The 15,249-nt window shown below is 40.7% G+C and overlaps 1 protein-coding gene and 1 non-coding gene across 4 annotated transcripts in view; one reads left to right on the forward strand and one right to left on the reverse strand.

Annotated features, from left to right (window-relative positions):
• BICC1 (BicC family RNA binding protein 1) overlaps positions 1 to 15,249 on the forward strand; it is a 368,187-nt gene that overhangs the window by 212,167 nt on the left and 140,771 nt on the right. The gene's annotated exons all lie outside the window — the stretch shown is intronic.
• On the reverse strand, positions 6,285 to 6,391 carry LOC133070841 (U6 spliceosomal RNA). Its single transcript, XR_009696245.1, has one exon. It is a non-coding gene; the product is annotated as a U6 spliceosomal RNA (small nuclear RNA).

Raw genomic sequence — 15,249 nt, forward strand, 5'->3', positions numbered from 1 at the left:
AAGGGGAAAAAAAGTTATATTTTTTATAGAAATTCAACAGGGTGATTGGTTGAAGAACATTTGTGTGGGTGTAATTTTGCAAATACACAAATAATAAGCACTAGTTAGAATTGATCTGACCATCTCTCTGGCTGCTCCCTGTGGACCACCAGAGTGATCAGACCTTTCAATTAATAGAACATCAAAAGCTTGTGCCAACCCAGAGCTATACACAGGATTCCTTGGAGTCACACGGAGTATTCTCCACCCTCCCAGCTATTCCTTCTATTTCGGGCCTTGGACCGAGTGGCCATTTATACTTAACCCTCTTTACCTTTACAGTATCTCCTGAATTGCTGTAGTAGTAGAGTCTGCTAGTGATTTGCAGGTGTGAAGGCTTTGGCTTAGAGACTGGTTGTCTCTAGAGCTTGTCTGCCCAAAACCCTGGCTGCTCTGTCCTGACGAGGCAGACAGTACACCTTTAGGTTTGATTCTTGTACCTCCAGTTACTCATCATGGGGTCTGGCGTCCCTTACTGAGAAGTAAGTTCAGAAGATGAAGGCATTTAAGAATCTCTAAGGATCTTGTTGTCTGTCCTGGCTGTCTGTCTCTCTCCTTTTACTAACCAGAATCTTATTTGAATTTGGATCCCTGCCTGGTGCAGGTATAAGCTGGACTCCACTACTCCCTTTGAAATACAAAAAAATTTTGCTCATATCCCTCCCCATTTGTAGTGAGAAGGAATCTGGAGTTCTCCAGAGCAATTTGGTGGGGGTGTGTTTCAGGAGAGTTTCATCTAGTCATTTCTGCCTTATTTAAATTATCCTGTCGTGGGCCCTTGATTATGCATTGATGGCAAAGAGCACAGCCTTTCCTTTTGGATTTTCATCTTGTAAATATCAGCCATTCAAGACTTGTGCATCTGTGGCAGACGAGACCTGTGAGGCAGTGAGAGATTTTGCTTAGCGTGCTCTTTTCCTTGGAGACTCTGCTTCTTTGCAGACCCCCACACTATTGCAACCCCCAGCTCCAGGCTCTGCCTAAATGTAATTCAGCAAACATTTGAAAACATCAAATCATCTCTTTGCCTTCATCTTGACCCTGATCCCCATTTGGGCTTCTTCGAAGTATGGATAATCTACTCTCAGTTCTGACTTGTGAAGGTAACTTCTCCCTCACCTGCTAGTCTGGAAGAGGTGAGAGGAGCAAGGTTGTAGTGGATTTGATCACAGTGTGAACACATGTCAGAAGGCAGAGACAGTTCAGCAACATGTGTTTTTGTTTGTTTGCTTGTTTTACTTTCACAAATCCACATGATTCTTAAGTCTTCCAGACTGTGAACCTGTGGGCCCTCATCTTCTTTTATTTATTTATCTTTTTCCCCTTATTTTTATTAGATGGAGGCTAATTACTTTACAGTATTGTAGTGGTTTTTGCCATACATTGACATGAATCAGCCATGGATTTACATGTGTTCCCCATCCTGAACCCCCCTCCCACCTCCCTCCCCATCACATCCCTCTGGGTCATCCCAGTGCACCAGCCCTGAGCACTTGTCTCATGCATCCAACCTGGACAGGCGATCTGTTTCACACTTGATAATATACATGTTTCAATGCTGTTCTCTCAGATCATCCCACCCTCGCCTTCTCCCATAGAGTCCAAAAGTCTGTTCTATACATCTGTGTCTCTTTTTCTGTCTTGCATATAGGGTTATCATTACCATCTTTCTAAATTCCATATATATGCATTAGTATACTTTATTGGTGTTCATCTTTCTGGGTTACTTCACTCTGTATAATGGGCTCCAGTTTCATCCATCTCATTAGAACTGATTCAAATGTATTCTTTTTAATGGCTGAGTAATATTCCATTGTGTATATGTACCACAGCTTTCTTATTTATTCATCTGCTGATGGGCATCTGGGTTGCTTCCATGTCCTGGCTATTATAAACAGTGCTGTGATGTGGGGTACATGTGTCTCTTTAGTTCTGGTTTCCTTGGTGTGTATGCCCAGGAGTGGGATTGCTGGGTCATATGGCAGATCTATTTCCAATTTTTTAAGAAATCTCCACACTGTTTTCCATAGTGGCTGTACTAGTTTGCATTCCCACCAACAGTGTAGGAGGGTTCCCTTTTCTCCACACCCTCTCCAGCATTTATTGCTTGTAGACTTTTGGATAGCAGCTATCCTGACTGGCATGTAATGGTACCTCATTGTGGTTTTGATTTGCATTTCTCTGATAATGAGTGATGTTGAGCATCTTTTCATGTGTTTGTTAGCCATCTGTATGTCTTCTTTGGAGAAATGTCTGTTTAGTTCTTTGGCCCATTTTTTGATTGGGTCATTTATTTTTCTGGAATTGAGCTGCAGGAGTTGCTTGTATATTTTTGAGATTAATCCTTTGTCTGTTTCTTCGTTTGCTATTATTTTCTTCCATTCTGAAGGCTGTCTTTTCACCTTGCTTATAGTTTCCTTTGTTGTGCAAAAGCTTTTAAGTTTAATTAGGTCCCAATTTGTTTATTTTTGCTTTTATTTCCAATATTCCAGGAGATGGGTCAGAAAGGATCTTGCTGTGATTTATCTCAGAGACTGTTTTGCCTGTGTTCTCCTCTAGGAGTTTTATAGTTTCTGGTCTTACATTTAGATCTTTAATCCATTTTGAGTTTATTTTTGTGTATGGTGTTAGAAAGTGTTCTAGTTTCATTCTTTTACAAGTGGTTGACCAGTTTTCCCAGCACCACTTGTTAAAGAGGTTGTCTTTTTTCCACTGTATATCCTTGCCTCCTTTGTCAAAGATAAGGTGTCCATAGGTTCGTGGATTTATCTCTGGGCTTTCTATTCTGTTCCATTGATCTATATTTCTGTCTTTGTGCCAGTACCATACTGTCTTGATGACTGTGGCTTTGTAGTAGAGTCTGAAGTCAGGCAGGTTGATTCCTCCAGTTCCATTCTTCTTTCTCAAGATTACTTTGGCTATTCGAGGTTTTTTGTATTTCCATACAAATTCTGAAATTATTTGTTCTAATTGTGTGAAAAATACCATTGGTAGCTTGATAGGGATTGCATGGAATCTATAGATTGCTTTGGGTAGTATAGTAATTTTGACAATATTAATTCTTCCAATCCATGAACACGGTATATTTCTCCATCTGTTTGTGTCCTCTTTGATTTCTTTCATCAGTGTTTTATAGTTTTCTATATATAGGTCTTTTGTTTCTTTAGGTAGATATACTCCTAAGTATTTTATTCTTTTTGTTACAATGGTGAATGGTATTGTTTCCTTAATTTCTCTTTCTGTTTTCTCATTGTTAGTGTATAGGAATGCAAGGGATTTCTGCATATTAATTTTAATCCTGCAACTTTACTATATTCATTGATTAGCTCTAGTAATTTTCTGGTAGAGTCTTTAGGGTTTTCTATGTAGAGGACCATGTCATCTGCAAACAGTGAGAGTTTCACTTCTTCTTTTCCTATCTGGATTCTTTTTATTTCTTTTTCTGCTCTGACTGCTATGGCCAACACTTCCAACACTATGTTGAATAGTAATGGTGAGAGTGGGCACCCTTGTCTTGTTCCTGACTTTTGGGGAAATGCTTTCAATTTTTCACCATTGAGGTTAGGTTTGCTGTGGGCTTGTCATATATGGCTTTTATTATGTTGAGGTATGTTCCTTCTATTCCTGCTTTCTGGAGAGTTTTAATCATAAATGGATGTTGAATTTTGTCAAAGGCTTTTTCTGCATCTATTGAGATAATCATATGGTTTTTATCTTTCAATTTGTTAATGTGGTGTATTACATTGATTGATTTGCAGATATTAAAGAATCCTTGCATTCCTGGGATAAAGCCCACTTGGTCATGATGTATGATCTTTTTAGTATGTTGTTAGATTCTGTTTGCTAGAATCTTGTTAAGGATTTTTGCATCTATGTTCATCAGTGATATTGGCCTGTAGTTTTCTTTTTTTGTGGCATCTTTGTCTGGTTTTGGAATTACGGTGATGGTGGCCTCATAGAATGAGTTTGGAAGTTTACCTTCTTCTGCAATGTTCTGGAAGTGTTGGGGTAAGATGAGTGTTAGCTCTTCTCTAAATTTTTGGTAAAACTCAGCTGTGAAGCCGTCTGGTCCTGGGCTTGTGTTTCCTGGAAGATTTCTGCTTACAGTCTCGATTTCTGTGCTTGTGATGGGTCTGTTAAGATCTATTTCTTTCTGGTTCAGTTTTGGAAAGTTATACTTTTCTAAGAATTTGTCCATTTCTTCCAAGTTGTCCATTTTATTGGCATATAGCTGGTGGTAGTAGTCTCTTATGATCCTTTGTATTTCAGTGTTGTCTGTTGTGATCTCTCCATTTTCATTTCTAATTTTGTTGATTTGGTTCTTCTCCCTTTGTTTCTTGATGAGTCTGGCTAACGGTTTGTCAATTTTATTTATCTTTTCAAAACACCAGCTTTTAGCTTTGTTGATTTTTGCTATGGTCTCTTTTGTTTCTTTTGCATTTATTTCTGCCCTAATTTTTAAGATTTCTTTCCTTCTACTAACCCTGGTGTTCTTCATTTCTTCCTTCTCTTGTTGCTTTAGGTGTAGAGTTAGGTTATTTATTTGACTTCTTTCTTGTTTCTTGAGGTAAGCCTGTATTACTATGAGCCTTCCCCTTAGCACTGCTTTTACAGTATCCCATAGGTTTTGGGTTGTTGTGTTTTCATTTTCATTCGTTTCTATGCATATTTTTAGTTCTTTTTTGATTTCTTCTATGATTTGTTGGTTATTCAGAAGCATGTAAATAACACGCTTCCATATGTTTGAATTTTTAATAGTTTTTTTTTCCCCCTGTAATTGAGATCTAATCTTACTGCATTGTGGTCAGAAAAGATGACTGGAATGATTTCATTTTTTTAAAATTTACCAAGGCTATATTTATGGCCCAGGATGTGATCTATTCTGGAGAAGGTTCTGTGTGCACTTGATAAAAAGGTGAAATTGATTGTTTTGGGGTGAAATGTCCTATAGATATCAATTAGGTCTAGCTGTTCCATTGTGTCATTTAAAGTTTGTATTTCCATGTTCATTTTCTGTTTAGTTGATCTATCCATAGGTGTGAGTGGGGTATTAAAGTTTCCTACTATTATTGTGTTATTGTTAATTTCCCCTTTCATAGTTGTTAGCATTTGCCTTACATATTGCGGTGCTCCTATGTTGGGTGCATATATATTTATAATTGTTATATCTTCTTCTTGGATTGATCCTTTGATCATTATGTAGTGTCCTTCTTTGTCTTTTTTCAAAGCCTTTATTTTAAAGTCTATTTTATCTGATATGAGTATTGCGACTCCTGCTTTCTTTTGGTCTCTGTTTGCGTGAAATATTTTTTCCTAGCCCTTCACTTTCAGTCTGTATGTGTCCCTTGTTTTGAGGTGGGTCTCTTGTAGACAGCATATATAGGGTTCTTGCTTTTGTATCCATTCAGCCAGTCTTTGTCTTTGGGTTGGGGCATTCACCCCATTTACATTTACGGTAATTATTGATAAGTAAGGTCCTGTTGCCATTTACTTTGTTGTTTTGGGTTTGCGTTTATACAACCTTTCTGTGTTTCCTGTCTAAAGAAGATCCTTTAGCATTTGTTGAAGAGCTGGTTTGGTGGTGCTGAATTCTCTCAACTTTTGCTTGTCTGTAAAGCTTTTGAATTCTCCATCATCTCTGAATGAGATCCTTGCTGGGTACAGTAATCTGGGTTGTAGCTTATTCTCTTTCATTACTTGAAGTATGTCCTGCCCTTCCCTTCTGGCCTGAAGAGTTTCTATTGAAAGATCAGCTGTTATCCTTATGGGAATCCCCTTGTGTGTTATTTGTTGTTTCTCCCTTGCTGCTTTTAATATTTGTTCTTTGTGTTTGATCTTTGTTAATTTGACTAATATGTGTCTTGGGGTGTTGCGCCTTGGGTTTATCCTGTTTGGGACTCTCTGAGTTTCTTGGACTTGGGTGGCTATTTCCTTGCCCATTTTAGGGAAGTTTTCAGCTATTATCTCCTCGAGTATTTTCTCATGGCCTTTCTTTTTGTCTTCTTCTTCTGGGACTCCTATGATTCGAATGTTGGGGCATTTCACATTGTCCCAGAGGTCCCTGAGGTTGTCCTCATTTCTTTTGATTCTTTTTTCTGTTCTCCTCTCTGCTTCATTTATTTCCACCATTTTATCTTCTACCTCACTTATCCTATCCTCTGCCTCCATTATTCTACTGTTGGTTCCCTCCAGAGTGTTTTTGATCTCATTTATTGCATTATTCATTTTTCTTTTCTTTTTTTTTTTAAAATATGGAACGCTTCACGAATTTGCGTGTCATTCTTGCGCAAGGGCCATGCTAATCTTCTCTGTATCGTTCCAATTTTAGTATATGTGCTGCCGAAGCGAGCACTGCATTATTCATTTTTAATTGACTCTTTTTTATTTCCACTAGGTCGTTGTTAAACATTTCTTGCATCTTCTCAATCCTTATCTCCAGGCTATTTATCTGTAACTCCATTTTGTTTTCAAGATTTTGGATCATTTTTGTTCTCATTATTCTCAATTCTTTTTCAGGTAGATTCCCTATCTCCTCCTCTTTTGTTTGGCTTGGTGGGCATTTTTCATGTTCCTTTACCTGCTGGGTATTTCTCTGCCTTTTCATCTTATTTAGATTGTTGTGTTTGGGGTGGCCTTTCTGTATTCTGGTAGTCTGTGATTCCTTTTTACTGTGGAGGTTTCTCCCAGTGGGTGGGGTTGGACGATTGGCTTGTCAAGGTTTCCTGGTTAGGGAAGCTTGCATCTGTGTTCTGGTGGGTGGAGCTGGATTTCTTCTCTCTGGAGTGCAATGGAGTGTCCAGTAGTGAGTTTTGAGATGGGTGTATGGGTTTGGTGTGACTTTGGGCAGCCTGTGTGTTGATGCTCAGGGCTATGTTCCTGCATTGCTGGAGAATTTGCGTGGAATGTCTTGCTCTGAAACTTATTGGCTCTTGGGTGGTGGTTGGTTTCAGTGTAGGTATGGAGGCTTTTGGATGATCTCTTATTAATGTTCCCTGTAGTCAGGAGTTCTCTGGTGTTCTCAGGTTTTAGGCTTAAGCCTCCTGCCTCTGGATTTCAGTGTTATTGTTCCAGTTGCCTCAAGACTTCTCCATCCATACAGCACTGATAATAAAACTTCTAGGTTAGTGGTGAAAAGATTCTCCATAGTGAGGGACACCCAGAGAGGTTCACAGAGTTACATGAAGAAGAGGAGAGGGAGGGTGGAGATAGAGGTGAGCAGGAGGAGAAAAGGGGGGACTGAAGAGGAGAGAGACAGATCTACGCAGTACTCTGTTCTCTATGTGTTCTCCGCAGCCCAGAACACCCACAGAGATTCACAGAATTGGATTGAGAAGAGAAGGGGGAGGGAGGAAATAGAGGTGATCTGGGGGAGAAAAAGGAGAGTCAAAAGGGGGAGAGAGTGATCAAACCAGTAATCACACTCCTGAGTAAAAATGGGTACTGAAGGTTGGATTCTGAAATGTCCAAAATTGATAACAAATACTGAAAAACAAAGATTAAAAATCTAGAGTAGAGGTTAACCTCTTATGAATACAATATTAAAAAAAACAAAAAGAAAAAATTTAAGAAATATATATGAAGGTCGCTTTAAAAATAGGGTTCTATTTTTTTTTGCAAGGTTATAGTGGGTTATAAAAATGAAAATTAAGGAGTAATAGAGGACTGTAAAAAAAATTAAAAAAAGTAAAAATAATAGTAAAAACATATGTAGGAATTCTTCTGGAGTCGTTGTGGGCAGTATGGGTTCAGTTCCGTTTCAGATAGTTCCTTTTTCCAGCTTATACTTCTCAATATCTATACGCCCCTTCTAGTGTAGTTGGTGTTAACTACAGGGATTTTAATCTGTTGCACCTGTCACTTCTAAAGCGGTACCCTTTGTTCTGTTTGCAGGTCTCGACAGTGTCTAATTTCCGCCCGGACAGAAGTGGGCGGAGGTGGTCTCTTGTTCAGGCTCGCTTGTTCAGTCGTGCTGTGCGGAGGGAGGGGCGCTGCAGACAAGCATCCCTGGCGTGTGTGGGGAGTGTTCGCAGTCTTCCGGGCACACTGGGTTTGCCCCGCTCACGGCGTGTGTGCTTTCCCCGTCTGCACTGCTCAGGCTCCAGGTTGCTCTACGGGGAACGGGCCCTGAGTTGCGTGCACTTCCCAGGCCTAAGCCGCTCAGGTTCAGGTTCTCGGGTACTCCGCAAAGGCGCAGACTCGGTTGGGCCTGCGTTTTGTGCCTTCCCCGTCCGAGCAGCTCAGGCAGCCAGGAGCTTGACGAGCGCACTCTCTTCAGGTGCAGTGCGACTTCTCCCCTCTCCGTCCCAGCCTCAGTTTCTGGGCGCGGAGGACCAGTGCGCCTTGTGTCTCTTCTGGGAGCTGATCTCTGGCTGCGACCCTCCTGGTGGATGTCAACCATCCAGAATCTCAGGAAGTCTTTGGTTAGAAACTGGAACCTTGTTTGCAGTTTTGGTAGGGTCTCTGGGGCCGAGTTTGCCCCTTTCTGGCTCTGGCTGGCTCCTGCCTCCCTCCCTGCTTCCTGCCTCTGGTGGGGGATGGGCCGGTCCGCAGCCGGCTAGCTCTTCTCTGGTATTGCTCAGTCTTTTTTTCTGCGGAATTGCCCAGCTGTGCCTTAGGTTAGGGCTTTTCGCAGGTTAATTCTCTCTCTCTCTCTCTCTTGCTATCCCACAGTTTAAGTTGCTATCTCACATTAGCTCCCTCTGATTGCCCTCAGGGCATTCAGGCCAGGTCCTTACCTAAGCAATGCCACCCGCTCCTCTCCGTTCAGCCGCCACTTGCTGGTGGTGGATGTGAGTGTCTGGGGTACTTTTCTGCTGGGAGTTGCTTTTAATCATGTAATCTGTGGGTTTTATTTATTTTTCCTCCTGGTTAGGTTGCCCTCCGAGATTCGAAAACTTCCCCCAGACCTGCTGGTGAGAGGGTTACCTGGTGTTTGGAAACTTTCTCTATTAAGACTCCCTTCCCGGGACCGATCTCTGTCCCTAACTCTTTTGTCTCTCTTTTTATCTTTTATGTTTTGTCCTACCTCCTTTAGAAGATAATGGGCTGCTTTTCTGGGTGCCTGATGTCCTCTGCTAGCAATCAGAAGTTGTTTTATGTAGTTTGCTCAGCATTCAGATGTTCTCTTGATGAATTTGTGGGGAAGAAAGTGGTCTCCACGTCCTGTTTTTCTGCCATCTTCTCATCTTCTTTTAAATACATTTATTTGGCTTCACTGGGTCTTAGTTACAGCATGCAGGATCTTTAGTTTTGGCATGTGGGATCTAGTTTCCCCACCAGGAATCGAACCCAGACTTCCTGCATTTAGAGAATGGAAGTCCTAGCCACTGGAACACCAGGGAAGGCCCTTCGGCCCTAATCTAATTCCTAGGGCCTTCCTGGCCACCTCAGGCCTGGGAGACAGCTTGGATTACTAGTCTTAATACCATTAATTTGTCACCATCTAAGGAGATACCCTATAAGCTCTTAGTTTCCTGAAGACATATTTTTAGGGGAGAGTTAGTTAAAAAGAAAGATTTTTTTTTTTTATGCAGAAGTAAGTTCTTGAAGGCTTGCCTTATTATTTTGATTGATGTTTCTTAACAACTTTGTGGGTAATGGTTGCACACACAGTCTATTAAAAATGCCCTTTATAATTGGAGATGCCAAAATTAACTTTAATGTAGATTGTTAGTGTTGTTTTCACTTATAAAGTTTATTTAAAAATTTCTGCCTCTTTCTCTTTCATATCCAGAAAGAATGAGAATCTGCTCCTTGTGTAATAGAATCTTAAAATAATTTTATTTATTTACTTATTTTTGGCTGTGTTGGGTCTTCATTGCTGCACGAGCTTTTCTCTAGTTGCAGCATGTGGGGACTACTCTCTAGTTGCGGTGTGTGGGCTTCTCCTTGCAGTGACTTTCCTTGTTGCAGAGCACAGGCTCTATGGAGTGCAGGCTCAGTAGTTGCAGTTCCTGGGCTCTAGAGCAGGCTCAATAGTTGTGGCACACAGGCTTAGTTCCTCCATGACATGTGGGATCTTCCTGGATGAGGGATCGAACCCACATCTCTTGTGTTGGCAGGTGGATTCTTTGCCCCTGAGCCACCAGGGAAGCCCTGCAATTTTAATTAGCCTGAAAATTCAGTGATTTAACTAACTCTTCCCTGCCCGTTAAAATTAAGTCTTTGTACCCTTGAGTAGGAAGAATTAAAAGTAAAAATTAGATCAGATATTAAGCATGCCAGTTTTCATCCAGATAAGACTGTGTTACCATACACAGTGAGTTTTATTTTTCAACTTGTTTCAATAATGACAACTATCATTTATTGAACACGTTATTAAGTCAGTCACTGGATTACAGTATTTGTGTTTTCTCAATTACCTTACTCTAATGAGTTCTATGACCTAAACCTGTCACCTTACATGCAGAAATAGAGTATCAGAGAACTCCATATGGTTATGCAATTTGTAGGTTCCCTGACTAGAAATTTGCATCTACAGGTCATTTAGCTGGTAGATCATCTTCTTGATGGTGCTTGGAGCTTCTAGTATAGAACCCTGGACCTGACCTTTTGCACTTGGATAGCACGTGTGTGGCTCTCTGTATGGCTGCAGATGGTGACTGCAGCCATGAGATTAAAAGACACTTGCTCCTTGGAAGAAAAGCTATGACCAACCTAGACAGCTTATTAAAAAGCAGAGACATTACTTTGCCAACAAAGGTCCATCTAGTCAAAGCTATGGTTTTTCCAGTAGTCATGTATGGATGTGAGAGTTGGACTATAAAGAAAGCTGAGCACTGAAGAATTGATGCTTTTGAACTGTGGTGTCGGAGAAGGCTCTTGAGAGTCCCTTGGACTGCAAGGAGATCCAACCAGTCCATCCTAAAGGAAATCAGTCCTGAGTGTTCATTGGAAGGACTGATGCTGAAGCTGAAACTCCAATACTTTGACCACCTGATGCAAAGAACTGACTCAATGGAAGAGATACATTGGGGGCAGGAAGAGAAGGGGACGACAGTGGATGAGATGGATGGCATCACCGACTCAATGGACATGAGTTTGAGTAAACTTCGTGAGTTGGTGATGGACAGGGAGGCCTGGCATGCTATATTCCATGGGGTCACAAAGAGTTGGACATGACTGAGCGACTGAACTGAACTGAGCATTTGTATATTTTTGAGCATTTTAATAGTTAAATATATCTGATTTTAAAAGATAATGTTTTTATTACATGTCATAAGCATAGATTGGAGATGACTGTACAGCCACCATCTGTCCTGTGTCTCTTTCTTACACAAAAGAAATTAGCTGATAGCCTTTTCTTCTGGAACAGCTAATAATCTCCTACTTTTTTTTTTTATCATCTTAAAAATGTGCATCTATTACCATGGAATGTCCTGCAGTTTCTTAAGGTTGAATAATTCAATTGATGGTAAATATCTTTTAATCAGTGTACAAAAGAACAAGTTTACTCCAGGGAAAATCAGATCTGTAGACTGCCATTATATAAAAGGAGACTCTTTCCTCCTGGAACTTGGCAGGGTTTAGAGTCCAGGAGGAAAAGTGTATGTGTGTGGGTGCAAGACTGAGAATTTGTGAAGGAGTTGACTGAGAAATGTAAGCAATCAATTAAAAAGTAAGCAGAAATGCTAACCTTGTACAACTTTATAACTTTGTCTCACTAATGTTAATGTTTGCCTTTAAAAGATGATAGAATTTATTGTTGCTCTTCTCATTACAAAGTCCAAATGAATTTTATTGGAGAAAATGAAATTTTCCTTGGGATAGTAACAAGATAAAATATACATGGTTAGAATGCTGATTCTGGTCGTATTTTATGTATTTATTTATCCTTGAGAAACCTTAATGTGTAAGTGTCCAATGTCTCTAACCAGATAGTTAAATAAATGGTTTTCATACTTTACAATTGCAAAAGGGTTCATAGCAAAGTTCTATTAAATAGTAGATCTCTTTTGTATTGAAAGTATGGTGGTGAGTGGTTTAGTCGCTAAGTTGTGTCTGACTATTGTGACCCCATGGACTCTAGTCATGGGAAATCCCTCTGTCCATGGGATTTCCCAGGCAGGAATATCAGAGTGGGTTGCAATTTCCTCGTCCAGGGGATCTTCCTGACCCAGGGATTGAACCAGTGTGTCCTGCATTGGCAGGCGGATTCTTTAACGCTGAGCCACCAGGGAAGCCCTGTTGAAGGTATAGTCTCTTAGAAACTGAATTTAATTATTCACTTAGCAGTACACCTGAGTAATATCTGTTAACAGCCTTTTAATAAAGTAATAAACTGTTCATGTATAGGGAGATGAGGTAGACAATCATAATGTAACTAAAATAAGCATAACTCTGTGAACACCTGTAATTCTTCTAATTTTTATGAGTCACCAAGAATGACACTTTGTGAAACAGTTACCAGCCCTTGAGGTAGTGCGTCATGCACAGTAGGTGTTCAAAACTGTGTGTGTGTATCTGTGAGTGAATGAGGAAGAGTGAATGAATGGTTGATGTCTTGATCAATGGGTTGATGTATGAATATATGAATTTACCCTCTCCTTTTGCTGCCGGTGCAATTCTAGTGAACAACCATGGTTCCTCTTCTCTTCCCTACTTCCTCACCCTGGTATACATAGATACATGCTCAGAGAACATGCTGGATTAAAAGTAGAGTAATATTCCTAGGCACAAAGTCCAAAGAAAGTTTGATGGAGATTGATGTTTATGCTGGTGGTGTTGGTAGGAGCCATGTCTCACCCCAAATAGCCTCAGTACCCTAGACATTCTCAGTCCCCAACACAATCAGACCTGCTTCCCTGCCTTCCCAGACTCAGCTGAAGCTGAGGAGTCAGAAGGATGGCTTATTGACTGTAGCCACTGCATGATCAGATAGCTGGCTGGGTGAATGCGTGTGGGATTGGCCTTGGTCATCTTGGAAGGACTTTCTTCTATGCTTTAAAGATCTCTACTCTAGTGCAGGGCAGTGGTTAGGAGTGTGGTGTCTTGATTGAGAACTCCCTATGTTGGAAGATTAGCTCAGCTACTTACTAGTTATGAAACAGGGGCAGTGGGCCCCCTTAAACCTCTAGATTGTGTGTGTGTGTGCACGTTCGTTTACTCAGCCATGTCCGACTGTTTTGCAACCCCATGGACTGTGGCCCTCTAGGCTCCTCTGTCCATGGGGATTCTCCAGGCAAGAATACTGGAGTGGGTTGCCATTTCCTCCTCCAGGGCATCTTCCTGATCCAGGGCTTCAAACCTGAGTCTCTTGTGTGTCCTGCATTGGCAGGCAAATTCTTTACCACTGAGCCACCTGGGCAGCCCCGTTAAACCTCTAGATTCCTCGTCTGCAAAATGGGAACACAAGTAGTGGCTACGTCTTAGAGGATTTAATGATGTCTACCTTAGATTGTAAAAACTGCACTTCCATCCATGGGAAAAGTGTGGTCTGTAACTTCACATGGCTCTGGACAAAAATGAGGACAATTCTAACATGTAGCCTAGGCTATATTTAATTATTTACCTGCCACCCTGCCTCTGGTCATCTGCACCTGCTGGAGAGCAAACATGCCCACTCTATGACAGGTAAGCTTGACAAGGACTTCCGGTCAGTATATCCATCCAGCCGCACATGTTTAATTAAACTCTGTTCAGAGCATGTGATCGTTATGATAAAAAATATTCATTCTGGAGAAGTTGAAAAAATGCTTTCTGGTTAGCATGAGATTTTTGGCATGTATTGACTGTGGTTTTTGGCTATAAATTCCTGAAATGCTAACATAGTTGAACTTATTTTTGTTTTAAATACAATTGCTAACATTTCCAAGCATCCATATGGACTCAATAAATACTTTGCTTCTGCCCACTGGATGTAGGAGCTGGATGAAGAGGAACAATATGATTTGAGAATTCCTGAACATTTTTCTTCTTTTAGCTGGATGCTGAAGCACACTGGAAATATTCTTTGTCATCATAATTTGGGGGTTTCAAAATTGTGTTTGGATTTTTAGGAAATTGGTGGTAACTTTATATTAGCTGAGAAAAGTGGATTTTAAAATTCTCAGTGAAGAGGCGAATGATCCATCTTTCATAGGAAAAAGTCCTTTTTCAAGGGAATTTGTTGCCAAGTTGTCTGCAGTGGCTCTAGGCATTACTTGACCTTTTGGCGCTTCAAGACATTGTTTTCTTTCTCTAAGTATTAAATCAGTATTTGAGGAAGGCTGGGTGTCCTACATGGTATGCAGAGCAGGGGGACGAAAGCAGTCAGCCATGTGTATTTCCACATCTGCAAGTATATTTGGTTTCTGTAACTGTCAGTCAAGCAGATCTTATGGAATGAATTTTCATTCCCTCACTACAGGTTCTCCAGGAAATAAATCACAGTGGTCTTTCTGATGGAGGCAGATGGTGAAAAAACTTTATGAGGATGGAGTACATTCACTCTTAAGCAGAAGCAAACTGCTTTTTAAATTTCTTTTATGCTCTGAAAAAGAAAACCATTTTTTTCTAAACATGCATTGTCTGTGATGTGATAGACTGTGTCCTCTTCATGACTGTCTTGAAATTTCTGCTTGTAGCAGGGTCTATTGGAACATGTGGTCTCCTGTTTGGATGCCATTGGCAGGGCTATTTTCTCCTTGCTGCTCCTAGTGTTACTGGAAACACTCACTCTCTCTGTATCTGCTGCCCAAGGGGAGGCACCTTCAATAGGGACATGCCATGCACAGTTCAAACCTGTGGAGCCATCCAGGTTTCACAGGGCACAGAGCCTTCCTTCTAGGATGTTTTCCCAAATCCTTCCATGTGTGTGTCTGTCTAATGAAGGTGTTACTGTTACTTGTGCTTAACAGATGTGTTCACTAAGATAGGACGTAGAATAACAAAATATAGTTTTTACAAGTGCCTCCTATGTCTCAGACCTTGTTCTAGATCACAGCCTCCCTGCCAGGCAGGGATTAGCCCCCAACCCCCAATTGTGATGGGGGAAAAGAACACTTGTGGCACTTTTGGTAAACTATCTATCTATATATTTTAGAGTCTAAAGCCCACATACTATACCAGTCACTTTACTGAATTTCATAATGAAGTGAAACATTCAAGAGTATTAATGAGTATTGTAAAGCTGGAAAGAAATCACAGAATTGCAAATTTTAAACAAGTGTTAAAAGTGAATTTTAAAATTCTCAGTGAAGAGGCGAATGATCCATCTTTCATAGGAAAAAG

The sequence above is a fragment of the Dama dama genome, chromosome 15, assembly GCF_033118175.1.
Source record: "Dama dama isolate Ldn47 chromosome 15, ASM3311817v1, whole genome shotgun sequence".
In the NCBI taxonomy this organism is placed as follows: Eukaryota; Metazoa; Chordata; class Mammalia; order Artiodactyla; family Cervidae; genus Dama; species Dama dama.